Below are 14,118 nucleotides of genomic sequence, written 5' to 3'. Positions count from 1 at the left end.
ATGTCTCTCTCATTTTTTAACTTGACAAATATAATTGCATATATTTATAGGGTACAATGTGATGTTATGATGCACGTACACATTGCAGAATAATTAAATACCTCTTGAAGAAGATTAAATCTTTGAATTTCAGATCAATTCATGAGTTTCTTAGGGTGATGTGGCAAAACTATATCTACTTGTTGATGATAAGTTTGGGTATATAACAAAGCCTTTTTCTTAAATTGTTAAATTATTGTGTATGTATTTCATCCTGAAAAGCATATTAGTATATTTAACATTTTTCATCTTAAAGTATTAAAGTATATCTACATCAGTTTATTTTTTCTGAACTTACATTCTGATTTGTTAGTTTCTTTTTTTAATCTTACATTGGGCAAACAAAAGAGCTCTCATAATACTTTTGATTTAATTGAAAGTTGGTACATGGATAGTTTGTCTTTCTTTGTCTGGCTTATTTCACTTAACATAACGACTTCCAGATTCATCCATGTTGTTGCAAATGGCAGCATCTCAATATTTTTATGGCTGAATAATACTCCATTGTATATATTTCAAACACACTTAAATATTGATATCCCCCCCTGCTATTTTAACAAGGTTAGGAAAAACAATTTGTGTTATTTAGTGTTCATTTAAAAATCTAAACACAGTTTACGAAAAATTATTCTGGATTTGAGCCTGAATTTGGGAAAGGCAAAATCGAAAACTGCTGTCAGAATAGAGAAAATTTGCTTATAGCAAGAAATAGTTATAAGCAATATTGTTTAAATTACAGCAATAAGTAACATGAATTATTAGGAACTCAAAATTTTATCAAGAATTAAAGCACATCATTTTCTTGATAATAAAAACTTTTGTTATCTGGGCATACAGCAACTTTGATAGTCCAAAAAAAGAAAACTCTAGTTTCAGTATTTTTATACATCATACATATCATAACATGTTGTGATACATAAATAAATATATAAAACCTCATATTTCAGTATAATATTCATAACTTTTTTCTTATGGACAAGCCTTACTTTATTAACCATTTTAACACGTTTCATTTCTCTTTTTCAGTTCATTATTTTGATACTAGTAAACTAAAAAATTAAGTTCAATTCTTTTGGTGTTCTAGACTTAGAGTATACCCTTAAATTGATCTTATATACTTATTTTTTATTCTAGCATAATTAGGACCCATTAACTTTAAGACAAAATTTTTCTGTTTTTTCCCAAAACATATAATTATCTTGCATGCGTATTATCAAATATATTATTTTACATTTTTTTCAAAAATAAAGATGCAATAAATGCCAAATATAAAAAGCTTATAGCTAACATCATATTCAATGAGAGAAAAAACAAAGCTTTTTCTCTATGATCAGGAACAAGACAAGAATACCCACTCTCACCACTTCTATTCCAGTTAGTTCTGGAAGTATTAGCCAGAACAGTTTAACAACAACAAAAACAAATAATAAAAGAAACAAAATTATCTCTTTTATTCAGATGACATAATCTTATATAGAGAAAATTCTAAAGATGCCACAACAAAGCTAATATACTAAATTAAGCAAAGCTGCAGAATACAAAATCAACATGCAAAAATTAGTTGCATTTCTATACACTAACAATACACAGTCTGAAAAGAGAATTTTAAAAATTTTCATTTACAATACTATCAAAAAAATAAAATAGGCATAAACTTAACCAAGGAGGTGAAGGTCTTGTACATTAAACATTATAAAACATTGCTGAAAGAAGTGAAAGTTGACACAAGTAAACAGAGAGATAACCCATATTCATAGTTTCAAAGGCTTAACATTGTTAAAATGTGCATACTACCCAGACTGATCTACAGATTCAAGGCAATTCCTATCAAAATTCCAATAGCTTTTTTTTTTTTACAGAAATAGAAAAAGCAATCTTGAAATTTATATTGAACTACAAAGAAGCCCATATAGTCAAAAAAATCTTGAAAAAAGAACAAAACTGGAGGCCTTTAGCTTTCTGATTTCAAAATATATTACAAAGCTTTTGATTATATTACAATAATCAAAACAATATGGTACTGGCAAAGACAGACATATAGACTAATATAACAGAATAGAGATCCTTGAAATAAAGCCAAGTATGTATGGTTAAGTAATCTTTGACAAAGGTGCCAAGACTACACAATGGGGAAAGGATAGTCTCTGCAGTATATGGCACTGGGGAAACTGAATACAAAAATGAAATTGGAGCCTCATATTACATCATACACAAAAATTAAAATTGGAGCCTTGTATTACATCATGCACAGGAATAAACACAAACTGATTAAAGACCTAAATGTAAGACCTGAAACCATAAAACTCTTTGAAGAGAAACATAGGAGAAATGTTTCATAACATTGGTTTTGACAGTGATTTCTTAGATTTGACATCAAAAGAATAGGCAACACAAGCAAAAATAGACAAGTGGGACTAAATCAAACTAAGAATAATCTGCACAGCAAAGAAAACAATAACAGGTGCCAAAAGACACCTACAGAATGAGAGAAAATATTTGAAAACCATATATCTGATAAGGGTTAATATCTAAAGTATATAAGGAGCTGACACAATCTAATAACAAAAACATCCCAAATAATGTGATTTATAAAATGAGCAAAGGACTTGAATCTACATTTCCACAAGAAGACATGAAAGTGAACAACAGATACATAAAAATATGCTCAATATCATTAATCATTACTGATCATCACCACTTGACCAATCTTGTGACTCTAAAAAGAGATATATAGTTGTAGAATTTAGAATGAACGGAATAGTCCTAGTGTCAATTAGAAAAAGATCATTTTTTTCCTATCATTAGAAATTAGGCATTTCATCTTCCATAAGACCACTTCAAAATTCCTCAGAGACTATTAGTTCTTATTTCTTTATTGGCTAGGATGGGACAATTAAATTTCTAGTGACCCTTTTGTTTAAAATATTGACAAATGTCTTTGTCTAACTGGGGGCAGGATGTCAATGCTTCTTGAGAGTTTACTAACCTGTAATTTATTTTCCAGGTCCTGCCAATCAAACTTTTCCAACCACGGTAGAAGTCAGTATCTTGGCCTATTTTGTGCTCCCATAACAGAATACCTGAGACTGGGTAATTTACAAAGAACAGAAATTTATTTCTTGCAGTTCTAGAGGCTGGGAAGTCTGAGATCAAGGCATCAGCAGGTTGGTGTCTGGCAAGGGCCTGGTCTCTGCTTCCCAGATGGTGCCTTGAATGAAGCATTCTCCAGGGAGGAGGAGCATTATTTCTCACATGACAGAAAAATGGAAGAGCAAAGAGAGAAAACCCACCCCTGAAAGCCCCTTTCTAAATGCATTAAACCTGCCCCATAAAGGTGGAGCCTAATTACCTGTTAAAGTCCCACCTTTTAATACCTTTCCAATGACAATTGAATTTGATAGGAGTTTTTGAGGCAACAAGCATTCAAACATAGTAGAAAATGAGGCTTCAAATGCAAGTTTAAATTATTAATCAACTTTTTTTTCTCCATCCTGGGTTTTGGAAAGTCTTTCAGGAAGGCAATCTTAAAATCCAAAATTTGTGGGAACTTCCCCATAACATTTAAAGAATACAAACCCTAGGATATCTAAGATTTTATTTTCTTTTTATTTAAGACTTTTCACAAATGATCAATGTTGTTAAATGTCAAAGTTCTCCAAAGTGAGTCACTGTGATACCAAATTGCTTTTGGTGAAATTATGGCATTTAGAAAGACATGTACATGGATAATACTTATAATGCAAAAACATGAAAAACACAGAGTTTGGCCTGGAGGGAGCTTAGATTTAGGGCTCATGATAAATGCAAAAATGCTAACTTATGTCTCTGGAATCTGGACATAGACCAGCTTTTACCAACTGCTGGCCCAGGAACCCAAAAGTCCAGGCAGACTGACTTAGACACAGCAGCTCTAATCAAACAGAAAAACAAAGACAATTGTGAGGAAGGTTTTTATAGGGCTTTGATAAGGTGATCCAAAGCAAAGTTTATCCAAAGGTTGTCAGTTTGATGAGAATATTGGAACTCATCAGCTTTTGGGGCCAGCTTGAGGATACGTTTACGGGGTCTATGTCTACCTTGTCTCCATAGACTTTCTCTTAAAGATGAAAAGTGCTCAAGATATTGGACAAACAGAAAGACAATAGATGATGGTGTTAAAAGCTAAATTTTGCAAAGGAACAATATAATTTGATGTGAAATCAAAAGCCTAAGAAACCAGATATAAATAACATTCCAGATTTCAAGCAATAATTGAAACTTAGCTTCATTATGAAACTTACTTTGCTGTAGTAGGCAAAGTAGCCTTGAGTAGGTGGAGTTTCAAGGGGTTTTAGATAAGCACACTGTTTTCAAGGTCCTGTTTTGCAGTGGTAGGCTTCTTTTTGGAATCTTAGTAGGACCTCTAGGATAGTTGGTGTGCTCTGATCAATGAATGGCCAATAGGAACACATCTGAAGCTTAAAAAAAGTTAGATTTTTTTTTTTTTTTGGCACTCTAGGGGAACTCTGGGAACATCTCAGCAAAGAAAAATTGGGAGGGGATTCTTATAGGGTGTATGGGTATATGTTGAGTGATTTTTAATTTTATTTATTTATTTAAATAAATAAATAAATAGGCTGGAGTACAGTGGTGCAGTATCAGCTCACTGCAACCTCTGCCTCCCAGGTTCAAGTGATTATTCTGCCTCAGCTTCCCAAGTAGCTGGGACTACAGGTGCCCACTACCACGCTCGGCTAATTTTTTGTATTTTTGGTGAGATGGGGTTTCACCACGGTGGTCAGGATGGTCTCGATCTCTTGACCTCATGATCTGCCTGCCTCAGCCTCCCAAAGTGCTAGGATTACAGGTGTGAGCCACCGCACCCTGCTTATGTTGAGTGATTTTTTAAGGAGAAAATAGGAAAGCAAGTTATAAGTTTAAAGTTCTCAATTTGGTGAGTGAGTATATTAATAATTTTTATCTAGTGTATTAGCTCAAGCTGCCATAACAAAATATCATATACTGGGCAGCTTAAACAATAGAAATTATTTTATTGCCATTCTGGAGGCTAGAAGTCTGAGATCAGTGCGTCAGCATGGCTGGATTTTGGTGAGGGCTCTCTTCCTGGCTTATGCTTGGCTGCCTTCTTCCTGTGTCCTCACATTGCAGAAGATCAGAGGGTGAGCAAGCTCTCCGGTGTCTCTGTATAAGGGCACTAATTATATCATAAGGACCCCACCTTCATGATCTTCTTTAAACCAAATTACCTCCCAAAAGTCCCATCTCCAGATAACATCCCATTGGAGATTGGGGCTTACACATAAGAATTTTCAGGGAATGCAATTGAGGTCCATTGCGTCTAGGAAGCAGGAAAATTAAAGCACATGGAAATGGTCATGCTAAGATGCAGCAACCACTCAGAGTAATGGAACATTATTCAGAAGACAGGATGCTCAGTCATTTTTGTGTTTGCAGAGTGGCATTGCCTAAGTCTTGTTCCATATGTAATCATGGATTGGCCTTGTCTATGTCTTGGTCTGAGGGTTGTTTATGTTCTTTTGTGAAAATTTACTGACTTGTTCTCAGAAAGGCTGTTTTTCTTAGTAGATTAGAAACATCTTCATTACTACCTGTTGTTTTTAATTGCCTTAATTCCTCTTTTTGCTTTTAATGAATAAAAGGAATATGTAAATTATTATTTTGTTTGATTGCAAGGTGAAAACTCTTTGGAAAAGAATATGAGTTAACTTTTATCTTTATTAAAGTAATATGTATATATGCATTATAGAAAAAATAAAAAATATGAAAAAGCTATTATAGTTTTATCTTGCAGAGACAAACTATGTTCCCATGTTTGTTTCTTTTTATATTTGTCATTTTATTCTATGAACATTCACAGTTGTTTTCATAGTTTGGGTTATACTCTAGATACATTTTGTGTTCTGAACTCTGACAAAAATTTTTCGAAGCATATAATCTTAGGCTGTAAAGAGCTCTGATGATGGGAAGCTTGAGAGCCACTGACTGCCTGCAACTCAGTTTGTTCATTTGAAAACAGAGATAAAATCACCAATTCTGTATCACCCAAAAGATTGTTGTGAGAGTTGTATAATTGTATACTGATGTGTAAATATGCTCTGAGGACAGTAACTTGTTGTACTTTTTACAAGGGATGTACTTCCCATTATAGAAATTGGAGGAGGAAGACTGGAGGATTCTGATTTGCAAGCTTATTAAGGCAGAATAATAAATTATGTTTAAGTCCGCCTTTATAAGTAATTACTGCAAATTCTCCAGTCCTCTAGCCCTGGGAGGCAGGCAGTCAAGCTATTTGTCAACTAAATTAAGCTACTGTCTTTTTCAGTCTTGAGGAATAATTTTCTTCAGACTTGGGTGAACCGATGAGACTCTATTTGCTAGATGGGGTTAGTGTCCAGTCTGTTGAGCAGGAACTTACACCTTTTTCCAGTGACTGTGCTAATGGGTGTCAATGTTGACAGGGCAGGCAGAGTGTGCCAAAGGGAGGAGACACAGAGTGAAGCAAAAAGGAATCTTTTCCAACTGGGTAGATGGTGTAGAATGGGGAAAAGACTACTTTAAAGTACCAGGGGAAAATCTCAGAAGCATTAATAAATGCAGTGGATACAAAAAAGGGTGAGCTGGAAATATTATATTGTATTCATCTTGATATTTTCAGTGCCTAGCACAGAGCCTGGAACATCAGTAATTGTTTGCTGAATAAATGAATGAATGCATGCATGAATGAAAGAATTATATTTAGGATAAAGCTGGCAGAAGGGAAGAGATGAAGCCATTACATATTCACTGCCTACACTTTACCAGACACTGTGGTAAGCACTATAGAGACATGGTATCCTTTGATGCGCAGAGCAATTTTGTGAAGGTTAGTGTTATTATCCCTTTTTATGGATGAGGCAACTGTGGTTGAACCCTTTCTTTTTAGCTCCTTTCGCAGACATGTAGTGATATGTATTATGAGACAGGATTTTGTAAAACGTGAAGTCCTACCCACTTGTGGGGAATTAAAAGGTGATACTTGAGCCAGAATAAACTTAAAACACAGGTATAATCAAAGCAGTTACGTTGGAAATAGATTAAACTTAATTGACCCTTATTTAATGCCTATTATGTTCTTACTGTGGGACTGGATATTTTAAGTTTGAATTAGTTTTGCTACTTTGTGACCAAAGATAAATCACCCAATCTTATTTGATAAACTACAGTTTATTAAAGGGGCTATGGTATCACAGGCAATTTGCCTACACTACCTTATTTAGTTGATAAAACAAAGTTATCTAACAGGATTAGTTAATATCATTTTACAAACAATGATTGAATGGTCAGACAATAAGCCTGAGAACTCATAATTTAGTATTGAGCAAGGTGAAACTGGAATTTTTATCTATTTGCCTTCAAGATTTTATTTTAAATTATTATATAACTTGGCCTCACTACAAAATATCGTAATAGACACCATCTGAACACTCATGAAATTCTGTGCTCAATCCTTATAAATTTTCCCAAATTGTGAAAACTGTGGGCTAACCCATTTTACAAAGGAAGAATCAGAGGGCCCCAAAAGTAACATGATGTTTCAAGGTCACTCTGCTGATAGGAATTTAATTTATATTTCTTCCCAAAGCTCTCCCAGTGGTTTCCAACTGATGCTTTTTAAATTCTTATAAGTCCAGCAGGAGTAGCTCACATATGGTGCCCTGCTTGTGGGCTCCACTAGGGGAGGTGATCCCAGGCTCATGTTTGGTTGAGGGGTAGCCACTGATTGGAGCAGGGCTGAGCATTTTTCTCAAGGACAGTCAGTCCGGGTGACTTATCAGTTGGAATCTAAAGAAGGGCAATGGAGATTTGCTAGGCTAATCAGTTTTTTATTTGGAATTGAACGAGAAAATGTGGGGAGAACCAAACAACTATTGTTGAAAGATTAGTAGGAAAGCTACAGAAATCAAGGAATATCTGCCTTTTTGTCATAAGATCAAAGTAACAGGGGGTGAGGGGCTAAGTAACCAGCTGAAGAACAGCTTCCCTGAAGAGTCACCTGGATCCACCATAGACTTTGTATAAAAAAATAACATTGCTGTCTTAAGCCAGTGATCTTGAGAGATTGTCCATTACTGTAGCATATTCTATCATATCCCGCTAATATAATTCTTTGGGGTCTCCTTTGTTTGCTTCAAGTAATAAAACCAACTGGCTATTTTAAGCAAAATGCAAATTTGTTGGAAGAATGGAGGGTATCTAACAGAATCACAAGGAAAGCCAAACAGCCAGTCTTCTAAGAAAGGATCCAGGTCCACCCTGATGATTGGAGCAGAAACTGATAGGCAATATGAATCATTTCCAGCCACATTCTGTCCTCTTCTCTGTGCTTAATATTCAGAGTCCCAGGAAAGAATGTCAGATTGGATTATTTTGGGGTCATTTGTCCACTCTTTGGCCAAAGGAAGGCAGGCATCTTGATGATATTGTTCCACTAAAATGGTATGCAATAAGGAGATAATTTCTTAAAATTAGGACACAGCTACAAAACAAATAAAGCAAAAAAAGTAAAAACAAAAGCATAGCTATAGAGCTATGCAACCTCAAAGGACAGGTGAAAAATGACAGGTGCTCACCACACAATTTCTATTTCACTACAGAGTATTGCTTCTGTCTCTCAATTTTAATTATGCCTCTGCCCTCTAGACTGATACACTCCTTGCTTGTCTGACATTGGATCATTGGTTTTCCTTGACTAACATTGCTTCTGCTTCAGCTGCCAGACACCTGAAATGTACAGGATGAAACCCTTTTTATAACCATTTGTTCTCCTTCTAGCCTAGCCAGCTCCTTTCACTTTTTCCTTAAAAGTGGTAGGAATATGAATTTATTCAAAATTGGATAGCTCAGGAAGGTTCTTTCTGTTTATGTGAAAAGTGCCATTGGAATGTTGATAATATTGCATTGAATCTGTAGATTGCTTTGGGTAGTATGTACATTTTAATGATATTAATTCTTCCAATCCATGAACACAGGATGTCTTTCCATGTATTTGTGTCTTCTTTGATTTCTTCTATCGATGTCATATTATTTTCATCCAGTTGCAAAATTTATTTCTAATTATTTTATTTTTTGATGCTATTGTAAATGGGATTGTTTCCTTAATTTACTTTTTGGATTGTTCACTGTTAATGTATAGAAACACAAATTATTTTTGAATGTTGATTTCGTAACTTGCAATCACTATCAGAATTCCAATGGCATTTCTTATAATTTTTTTCAAATCTTAATATTTATAGGAAACCACAAGAATACTCAAATATCCTAAGCAATCTCAAGAGAAATGAACAAGTTTGGAGTGTCCTAATTTGAAAACATATTACAAAGCTACAGTAATCAAAACAGTATGGTGTTTGCACTAAAGGAGACACATAGACCAATGAAACAGAATAGAGAGCCCAGAAATAAACTCACCCATTTATGGCCAACTGATCCTTGACAAACTTTCCAAAAATACACAATGAGAAAAACACAATCTCTTCAATAAATGATGTTGGGAAAACTGGATGTCCACATGCAAAAAAAAGAAGAAAAAGAAAAATAAGACCTTTGTCTTACACTATACACAAAAAATGAACTCTAAACTAATTAAAAACTTAAATCTGAAACCATAACACTCCTAGAAGAAAACCAGAGAGAAAAAGCTCTTTGACATTGGTCTTGGCAATAAATTTTTTTTGATATGATCCTAAAAGTACAGGCAACAAAAGCAAAAATGAACAAGTGGGACTACATCAGACCAAGCACTTCTTCACAGCCAAGAAAAAAATTCAACAAAATGAAAAGTCAACCTATGAAATAAAATATTTGTAAGCCATGTATTGATAAAACGTGAATGTCCAAAATTTACAAAGAATCTGCACAACTCAATACCAATAAACCAAATAATGTACAAAGACTTGAATAGACGTTTCTCTAAAGAAGACATACAAATGGCCAATGAGTATATGAAAAAGTGCTCAACATCACAATCATCAGATAAATGCAAATCAAAACCATGGTAAGATATTACCTCACACCTGTTAGGACGGCTATTATCAAAAAGACAAGAGATACAAGTGTTGGCTTGGGTGTGGAGAACCCAAGCTTGTATACTATTGTTGGGGATGTAAATTAGTATAGCCATTATAAAAAAACAATATATGATTCCTTTAAAAACGTAGAACTACCTTATGATCCAGGAATCCTACTTCTAGGTATATATCCAAAGGAAATGAAATCAGTACCTTGAAGAGATAGCTACACCCCCATGTTCATTACAGCATTATCCACAATAGCCAAGATATGGAAACAACCCAAGTGTCTCTCAATAGATAAATGGATAAATCAAAAACATGGTGTATGCATGCACACGCACACCTTGTCTCACACACAATGAAATATTAATCAGCCACAGAAATGAAAGAAATTCTGTCATTTGTAACAACATGGATGAGCCCGGAAAACATTGTGCTAAGTGAAATAAGCCAGGCACAGGAAGACAAATACTGTATTTGTCATTTACATGTGGAATCTAATAAAGTTGAATTTGTAGAAACAGGTTAGAATGATGGTTGCTAGGGTGTAAGGGTGCAGGAGAAATGGCAAGATATTGATGAGGTTACAGATTTTCAGTTATAAGATCAGCAAGTTCTGGGGATCTAATGAGTGGTGATAGATGTGTTAATTAATTTGATTGTAATAATCATTAAACAATGTATGTGCATATCAAATCATGTTTTATACTTTAAATATATATGACTTATCAATTATATATTTACACATATATACATACATATATGCACACATCCATATATATGATATATACATATACATATCCATGTATATGATCATATATATATCTCCACATATATGATCATATATATCTCTCCATATATATGATTGGATATACATATACATATATATGTGTATATATCATGATTAGATAAATATATAGCTATATATCCAATTTTATTTATATATACATATATATGTATAGTTGGATACCTCACGGCTAAGTTTGTGAGGCAAAAAAATGCACTGGCATGTTTCATTAGTAAGGAGTTCAGCCGCTGTTGTGGACTGAGGCTTGGAGGATCTTTATCACCCTAAGTAAGCATCAATTAATGAATACACAGAATTAGGAATTCTAGCCACATAATCATGTTACCCAGGAAAAACATCCCAAAATAATTAGAATGAAAAATTAGTCTGTTTGTATATTTGACAGCTAGCTAAGTGCAATGTTCATTAGGAAGTTTAAAAAAAATACCGGTCCTCTGCTTCTAAGTTGGGAGTCTGTTTAGTGCTATACACATTTTTGAGCTAATTTTTCTATCTGAATGTGTTTCCCTCTTTGTTGCACGGTTAACTCCTCTCCAGAGGTTTTTGGCAAGTTCTCTTTGTACTGCAGGTACATCCGCAATGCCCATTTATATTAATTGAGAGGCAGGAGCTTCAAAAAAAAAAAAAAGCAAACACAGAAAGATTAAATTTAATCATTTTCTCCAGACCTGTGGTTCCCAAACCTGACCACACACTGGAGTCACCTGGAGGAGTTTCCAAAACTCTGTTAATAATGGGTTTCACACTAGACCAATTAAATTAGACTTTTTCAGTGTAGGACCCAGATATTAGTATTTTAAGAAGCTCCATGGGTGATTCTAGTATGTGGCAGGATTAAGAAACACTAATTTAAATCAAACAGGAGCTGATCCTGCCCCTGGGAATTAACTAAGCTCTCCGGGTGCGTAAAGGAGCCTTTTGGATCCCATCAAGGCTTTTGAATAGTATGGGCCAGAACCAGGATCATCAGTAGTTAGTGAGCATGGCCTTTCCCTTTTTTCAAGAGATACATTCATTATAGGAAAGGAGGAGGAACAGAAATATATTTACACATTTTTGTGGTGTGCCTGGCACCATACTATGTGCTTCTACATATGTTATCTGTAATGGGAATTTTGGCTCTGATTTGTCCAAGAAAGCTAAAGGAAGGGAGATAATTACTCTTCCTGCTCCCAGTGGACAAACTAAGACTGGCCAATAGAATGTTGCCTTCCAGAACTTTTGGTCTGGGGTAAGTGACATAAGAGGTAGGAGAAACAAAGTTTATTCCTACAGCAGTGGCAAGGTATGTGGCAGAGTGGTAAGGGCTAGGATACCAGATCACCTGGATGGGGCGGTGGGTGCAGCTCTCCCACCGTCTTGCTTCATGATCTTTTGCCCTGGGCTAATTTCTCAGGCTGTCATGGGCTCTGCCTGTCTTCTGAGTCACATTATCCATCCTTCCTTTTGAGTCTATGGGCCCGCAAACATTCTTCCAACAAATTCCTTTCTTTCCCTTAATCAGAGATGGTTTCTTTTTTTCTCATATTTATTTATTTTTAAGATCAATAGCCTTGCATAGCATATTACATATTCACAATTGTAACAACAATAATAATATAAATATTTTTGTAGCTCTCCTCTGGTTAAAATATGCTTTCATATACTCAATAATAATCCTGTGAGAAAACACATAGATATCAGAGAGCATATATATACTACTTTCCATTTTGCATCCACTTGGAGGGCTAGAATAAAAAAGTCAGACAATAACGTGTATTGGAAAGGATGTAGGGAAACTGTAACTCTCATACATGGTTGGTGAAAATGTAAAACGGTGAAGCCACTTTGGAAAAGAGTTCAGTAGTTCTAAAAGATTGAAAATGTATGTCCTCACAGATACTTTTGCATAAATAGTCATAGAAGTATTATTCATAATAGCCAAAAAGTGAATATAATTCAAATGTCCATCAATTGATGAATGGCTAAGTAAACTGTGGTCTATCCATGCAATGGAATAGCATTCAGCCTTAAAAAAGAAATTTGAAAATGTTCTAGGTTAATGAAAATAATAAAATGATTGATTTAAAAAAAAAAAAAAAAAAAAGAAAATGTTCTAAAATTATTTAGTGACGATTGTTGCACAATTTAGTGAAGATACTAAAAATCACTGAATTGTACAATTTAAAAGGGTAAATTTTATCATGTTACTTATATCTCAATGAAGCTGTTATATTAAAATAGAAATCACATATACAGGAGTTATACCTTACATCTAATTGTAATTCATTTACATATACTCAGCAGAAGAAATAAGCAAAAAAAGCATTTTTAATAATAAATAGATCCAAATTATGAACTATTTTTGGCACTCAATCAAAGCAATAGCTACCTGTTTAGTACTGAAGGAAAAACTGGCTTTGTATGGAGAAATTATGTAGTATCACAAAGCTATGTATATAATATTCTGATAGTGATTTGAGAGGTTTTCAAGGATAGTTTTGCTTTTGTCTTATGCACATACTTCAGAAACTACTTCATAAGATACAACTACAGTGTGTTAGTATTTTTCATTTTAGAGATTAAGAGACTATAGTTCATGGAGAATATGTAAATTGTTGAGAGTAATAGTACTAGTAAGAAGAACCTGCATTTTTACCCCAATCTTCTGAGCTCCGAATTCTGTACCTTTTGTCTTCTATCATATGGCCTTCTATAAAAAGGATTACATTTTATGTTACAAGTTAAGTAATTATCTATTTTTAGTAAAATTCTGTGGTTATCCATCCATCCATCCATCCATCCATCTATCCATCCATCCTCCCACTAAGTCTCGAACAAATGCTTGCTGTGCTATACTATAAATTTAGTGGTATAGAAGTCCATGCATATTCTCCAGGAACTCACAGTCTTGTGGAGGAATTTAAGTCATATTTTTACTACTAAACCTCATTTGGTGTATACATTGGGTCTCAATCAGTATTGATTTGGAAAAGCAATGGAATATTTTTCAGTGTTGGACTTGGGTGTGTGGCAATACCATGTTTTCCTTTGCAATTCATGAGAGCTGCCAAGACTTAGGGTTTACCCTCTACATGGGGAATCATTGTGTTTGAATTGGAAAAAAGGGCTATTATCATATAAGAGGAACTACTCTCTATCTTGGTGGTTGTCAAGTTTTTGCATTGCTTCCAAATATCCTGGTCACTATGGGATGAGTTA

This window comes from Pongo pygmaeus, chromosome 7 (assembly GCF_028885625.2).
Source record: "Pongo pygmaeus isolate AG05252 chromosome 7, NHGRI_mPonPyg2-v2.0_pri, whole genome shotgun sequence".
Classification (NCBI taxonomy): domain Eukaryota; kingdom Metazoa; phylum Chordata; class Mammalia; order Primates; family Hominidae; genus Pongo; species Pongo pygmaeus.
This window is presented reverse-complemented; position numbering follows the sequence as displayed.